General features: G+C 56.8%; 1 protein-coding gene across 4 annotated transcripts in view; it reads left to right on the forward strand.

Moving 5' to 3' along the window:
* LARP7 (La ribonucleoprotein 7, transcriptional regulator) overlaps positions 1–6,376 on the forward strand; it is a 61,969-nt gene that overhangs the window by 724 nt on the left and 54,869 nt on the right. For 2 of the 4 annotated variants that reach the window (XM_042796358.1, XM_042796359.1), the window contains exon 2: positions 5,731–6,227. The gene's annotated coding sequence lies outside the window, so the exon portion shown is untranslated. Of the gene's footprint in view, positions 1–658; positions 3,284–5,730; positions 6,228–6,376 lie in introns of those variants that run through there. The other 2 variants (XM_042796357.1, XM_042796354.1) reach the window with 2 other exon arrangements.

The raw sequence follows: 6,376 nt of genomic DNA on the forward strand, positions 1-6,376 counted from the left end.
CCGGGGCGGCGGCGGAGGCGGCGGGAGCGGCCCGGGGCCCGGCGGCTGCGTGTCTGGCACACGACCCTCCTTAACACCCCTTATATACCCCGCGGGGAACAATCAAACCTGCCCCCGGGGCCCCCGCCGCCCCGCCCGCGCCGCTTTTCAGGGCTCACACACATCCCCCCACACCCCCCCCCTCCTTTTTTTTTTTTTTTTTTTCCTCCCCCCCCCTCTCTCCCTTACTCCCCCCCCCCCCCCCCCCCCCCCCCTCCCGGGGCCGCGCCATTGGCGCCTCGCGCTCGGCTGGAGCGTGCCGCTAATTTATTAATGAATGGGAGAGGAGCGAGCGGGGCGGGGGGGGGGGCGGCTGGGGGGTGCGCGAGGCGCAGCTGGCCAATCAGGGCGCCCCGCGCGCCACGCGCGCCGCAGCCGGCTCCCTTTCAGCCGCTCATTAAAGAGGCGGCGGCGGCCCCGACACCCCCAAAAGTGCGTGTGCGCGTGGAATCCCCTTCGCTCCCCGCCCCCCCCCCTTTTTTTTTTTTTTTTTTTTTTTTAATTTTATTTTTTGGTGGGGGTATCAAGGGGAATACCGTGGTCTGCAGGGAGCGTGTTCCGCCCGGGGGAAGGCGGAGGTGGGTGCTGGAGGGTGCGGGGGGGGGGGGGGGGTGTGGATTGCATGGGAGAGGAGCTTTGGTAAGTGACCGCACAACTTTCGGGGGGACGGGGGGGTGGGGGGGGGAGAAGCTGCTTTTTGTGGCCGTGAGCAGCGATATCGGGCTCCCCCCCAGAGGCAGCGTGCCCCGGGGGGGCATCAGCTCCCCGAGGCTGTGGGGCTGCAGCTCGGCCAGCTCGCCGGCACCCGGGCCGGCCTCGCTTTCCCCCCCCCGCCCCCGCTCAGTTTTCAGGAGGTTTCGCAAGGAGCAGAGCAAGCCCCAGGAGGGAAAAGCCCCACGCCTCCCACATCGGGGTTTTGGCAGTCAGGAGAGCCGCAGACCTGGCACACGGGCTGCCGCCCTCGCTCAGTGCTGTCAAATACAGCTCTTAGGCACCACACAGGCTCGGGAAGACTATATTTTTTTAAAAAAACAAAACCAAAACCAAAAAATGAAACCACAACTTGTCAATCCACAGGGAAAGCTTCCCCTCTTCCCGTTTTTCTTCCAGACCACCCTCTGGGGCAGAAAGCCCCAGTGAATAGCTAGGCCTGGCGACATGCCCTCGGGGTCAGCAGGCTGGCTCTGCCTGACAGACCCCACGGGGGAAGGGACGGCAGTGAGGTGAGGACATACCGAACGAAAACCGCAGCGCGGCGTTCTCCCCGTGCGGGAGCTCCCCTCACCGAGGCTTTTAGGGGGAGTCGGGCTTCAGAAGGGAGTTTTATCTGCAACCGGTGGAACAAGACGAAAGTAGATGAAAGAACTAAAACCTCAGCGGCCCTCTCCCGGAGCACGCTGCGAACACGCTCACGGTTCCGTCCCTGGCTTTTGCTGCCGGCTGCGTCCGTGGCCCCGAACAGCCCTCGCTGTGCTCAAGCGTTGGCTTCCGCAGGCTGGTTTCGCATCCCCCCCCCCCCCTCTAAAATCAGTGACTACCTCATGCCGATTTAGCTGATCGATTAGAAACCCACTCGTGATGATTTAGCTGATCTTTTGGAAGATCTCAGTGGTTCTACCAAGAGATTTTGCCACTCCCCTCGCCCCCTTTTGAAAAATGGGAAATCTGTGGGTGCCCTTGGCATCCTGGGGGAACGACACAAAGGGACCTTCTTTTGCGGCACCTTAAAGTGCGGAGCAGAGTTCCCTGGGACTGGGCCAGCCCGTCCCTCTGTCCCCACCAAGATTTCTGCTGATGTGAAAGCAATGGAGAGGTGAGGCGGGGAAGGCGGCTGGGGGTGGGGACGGACACACACACACACACCTTTTCGGGGTTTGGCCTGATGCAGCCGTTTTCCCCCCGGGGTTGAGCACAGGGTGAGCGAGGACGTGTCGGCTGCCGAGCCGGCGCAGCGGGTCCAAGAGGTGCTTGTGTGGTCGGAGCGAGGGCCGAGCCGCTTTGCCGAGAGCCGCGGGGCTGGGGGTGCGCGGCAGCGGCTGCTGCCCGTCGCCTGAACTGTCCTCCCAGGGTCAAACTGTTCAACTTCAGCCCCCTTTGCCAGGCTCAATCCTACTTTACGGGAACAAAAGCCCAAAGTAGGCGACGATCAAGAAATGGGAGCACAATGATTTAAGCTTATCACACAGCCCAGAAATAAAGGACACTGAGCTTGTGTGGGGGAGAGGGGGAGACCTTCAGAAGGGCTTTGTTTGCTGTAAGAAGATTGAACTCTGAGGCGACCCGATAGCCCTAAAAGTTTAGGGTCTGTGTTGCTGAGAGACCTTTGGATACAGCCCATCCACACTTCGACCTCACAAGTTGTGAGCCAGCATTAATGGCCTGCCTGCCCCAGGTGAAGGAGGGGTGCGACACCCCCCGGGGAAAAGGGGGGTGCAAAGCTTGCAGGGAGAGGAGGGCCTGAGCCCTCCTCCCAGCTCTGCCTCCCCGAGGGTCTCCTGAAGGTTTGGGGGACCAGGGCTGTGCACACCCCGAATCCTGGGCTGCCCAGCCCTGCGGCAGCACCCCTGAACCCTGCGAGTTGGGTGGTTCTGCTTTTAAAAGTAGGGGGGGGGGTGGGGGGGTGCCAGAAGGTGTCCCCCCACCCGGCAGGGTAGCGGGATGCTCTGTGGAGGGGAGGAATGCAAGGCTGCTGCTGTGACCGTGTCCCCCCCCCATGCCCCAAGCCAGGTCCTTTCCCCCCCGCCCCGGTGCACACCACAGTGAAAAACCCCGCAGGGAGGGAGGGGTCCAGCTCCCCGACTCCCAAGCCACACGAGCAAGTTTGGGGGTTCGTTTCGGGATCAAGGCAAGGAGGGGGTGGGGGGGAGGTGTCGTTGTGTTCCCCCCCCCCCCCCTTTCAGAGCGCTGCCCCGGCATCCTTCCCCCCACCCCCCGGGGCGGACGAGCCCCTTGTCGGGGCCGATTGTTCCCGGCAGATTTGCATGGCAGGTGCAGGCCTGCGGAGCGATTTCGCCGTCCCAAGCTCACCACCCCCCCAAGAGGGTTTGCCTTCCCCCCCACCCCCCCCCCTTGTGAAAAAAAGGCCGCCGGTGCCTTCCTTTCCCATGAAGAAGAGAAGAAGCTTGAGGATCGCGTGAACACGCTTCAGTTTTCTTATTCTTTTCTATAGATGTGGGGAAAAGAACAGCCGATTGTGTGAAAAACCCAGTGCCTGCAAAAAGGGACATTGGCCATCCAGGCGAAGGTGCGCGAGGGAGAGCACTAATCGCTGAACCAGGAGACAAATACGATTACCAGCTCCGAGCCTTGAGTCAGAAAGTCTCATAGACTTTAAGATGTTAATCCCCAACATAATCCTTCCTTTGGCGTGTAGGAATAGTGCAGCCACAAGAGTTGTTTTGTTATTTATATTGGCGTTTAATAAAACTCAGCCAGTGGTGAATGGGCTGCCCACTCTCCAATGGTAATTAATTCCCTATTTCAGTGACCCAATTGTGCTGGGATAGAGCAGTGGGACAGTCCCACTGCCCCAACCCGCCTTTGTGCAGCTACACGGCTCTCGTGCTTCAACAGCTATGGAAACTCATTCTTTTGATGTCATTCAATGAGTTTTCCTTGGGCATCTTCTAAACTTCAAGGACCCTTTTCTTTCTCGAACGCCTGAAAAGCAGGACTAGCTTGACCACCTCTGTAGAATTTAATGATTTGGTGAAAGGGCCTTTTTGGGGGTTTGTGTAAGGAAAGAGAGAAAGAAAATTTGGCAGGCTGCTATCAAACAGGGGGCTATCCAAACTCGAGCGCACCGAACTCATTCAGCTCCTAATTTATACAGGCCTTAAAAGCCCCTACTCTTCCTTACTCCAAATACTTCAGGGCTTCTCTTAGCCCAAGTACTTCTAGAAGGGATTTGCTAATAAGCAGATCCTCTGTATCACACACACCACGAATTTGAACCGGGCTGCAGAGGAGTACAAACGAAACAGATCATGTTTTAAGGTGGCGTTTTCATCCGCCAAAGGGAAAAAATGACAAGATTCCCCAGAGTGGGTTGCGTTATTGTGAAAACCGTGTCCGGGGCTTTATCTTTTGGCTCTCGGGCAGAGCGGTAGTGATGAAGTGGCTGCAGGAGGAGTGTGTGAAATGAACACATGAAGAACATGTAGCAACCCTGCAGAGCCACCCCGGTATGGGCAGCTTCTTCTATGTCTTTATACACACTTCCAAAAAAAAAAAAAAAAAAAACACCCACCCTTCGCAAGTCACAAACAATTCAGGATTCAACTAAGAAAACACAGAGTGAACCATATGGCCGGGGTGGCTCGAGTTGGCTGCATTTTCCCCCAGACAAAGAAGGGATTGAGAGTTGAAGGAAAGGAGAAAAAAACCAACTTTCCGGCTGATGAAGCTGTTGTCTGGAGGCAATGATCCCAAATCTCAAGGCTTTATTCCAGGCTCCGACTGAGACGTGATATGTCATATGATTAGCATCTTTCATATTTACAAGAGTAGTACGGGCTGCTAGTCTTTAGAGAAAGGCGAGAGAAAGAAGGGGCATATGCTGAAATGGATTTAGCATTTGAAAGAGAGAAAAGAGAGCGGATAAATACACTTAAACGAGGATTTAGTTTTACTCCCGTTGAGTTCTAATGGGTTGTTGATTGAGATTTTAGGGAGCTGTAACAGAGGTGTCAGCCGTAATTTAAAGGCGCTATTCAACCCGCCGCTGCTCCTTCTTTTTTTGCCCGCTTCGCTTCTCCGCGGCGAGGACCCGGAAAGCCGACGGCTCCCTCCCCTCCTCTCCCCTCCCCTCCCCTCCCTCCCCTCCCCGCCCGTTCCCGTTCCCGTTCCCGTTCCCGGCCCCTCCCGGCCCGGGGCTCCCGGTTCCCCCCCCGCCCCCCCGTTCCCCGCGCGGGCTCTGCCGGGCCGGCGGCGCCCCCTGGCGGCGCCCGGGAGCCGCGAGCGGCGCCCACAGCTGCTCTGGGCACCCTGGGCCAGCGCCTCCCCCCCCCACAGGGAAGGATTTCTGCCTTAGAGCTCACCTAAATCTGCCCTCTGACAGTTTAAACCCGTCACCCCTCATCCTATCCCCCCACCCCCTGATCCAGAGTCCCTCCCCCCCTCTCCTGCCCCCCCTTTAAGCCCTGGGAGGCCGCTCGAAGGTCTCCCCGGAGCCTTCTCTTCTCCAGGCTGAACCCCCCCAACTCTCTCAGCCCGGCCCCCCAGGGGAGCTGCTCCAGCCCCCCCAGCATCTCCGTGGCCTCCTCTGGCCCCGCTCGAGCAGCTCCGTGTCCTTCTGCTGTTGGGGGCCCCCGAGCTGGCCCCAGCACTGCAGGGGGGTCTCCCCAGAGCGGAGCAGAGGGGGACAATCCCCCCCCTGGCCCTGCTGCCCCCCCTGCTCTGGCTGCAGCCAGCTTTCTGCTTTTATGGTTGATCTAATAAAATATAAGCGTAAAGCAGCAGGCTCTGTTTCCCAAAGGCAACCTCTGCAAAAGCACCTGGGCAAGAGCCTGAAAAAAGCCACGTTAGACTGACAGCCAAGAACGGAGGTGGGGTTTCAGGCAGATACTGAACAATACCCTTTGCCTTTCTTTCCAAACACAGCAAGGAGGTGGTTTAGGGTTTTTACACCTGTTAGCCAGTGTGGATGGTAGCTATGAAATGAAGCAGAAACTACATTTTTTTTTTTTCAAGGTCCATACCAATGAAGCCCTGGGAAATAACTATCGTCAAGGCTCAAAACCATAAACTATCTAAAATCCAGTATCCTCTGGCTCTGCTGAGAACCATCAAAACACAGCTAGAAGAAACAATTAAGCAGCTCTGCAAGAGGATGTGTAACTTGTCCCTCACCAAGACTGCTTCTCACCCACTCTCAGTGCGGCCGGAGTAGCTGTCACCATCCTTGCCAGGGACAGGCTGCGTCACTGAATGCCAAAAGCCCCTCGCCAGGTGATTTCTTTCAAAGCTTCATAAAAAGAAAGCAGAACATCGGTTAAGACTTCTGAGTCTGCTCCACAGCCAGCTCTCCAGAGTGCCTCAGAGTCTTCTCCAGAAGTTTAACAGCGTGGCAGCATCTAGAAATTATACTGTGTCCAGGCTTAGCCCACCACTTCTCACCATTTGTATCTCAACTGCTGATCCTCCTCTGTGCACCTTTGAGACAGACCTACGGCCAAACTTCTGGCACGGTAAGGATGATGAACTTCTTTTCTTGTTGGAGAGCTTCTGACACAACAGCACTCTTTTTTTCCAACTGAAATAATTCAGCTTTTGTGTGGTTTTGAAACACGGTTGAGTGATCATATCCTAAAACCTGGAAAAATAATCTCAACACAGG

The sequence above is a fragment of the Tyto alba genome, unplaced genomic scaffold (assembly GCF_018691265.1).
Source record: "Tyto alba isolate M040663 unplaced genomic scaffold, T.alba_DEE_v4.0 Super-Scaffold_23, whole genome shotgun sequence".
Taxonomy (NCBI): domain Eukaryota; kingdom Metazoa; phylum Chordata; class Aves; order Strigiformes; family Tytonidae; genus Tyto; species Tyto alba.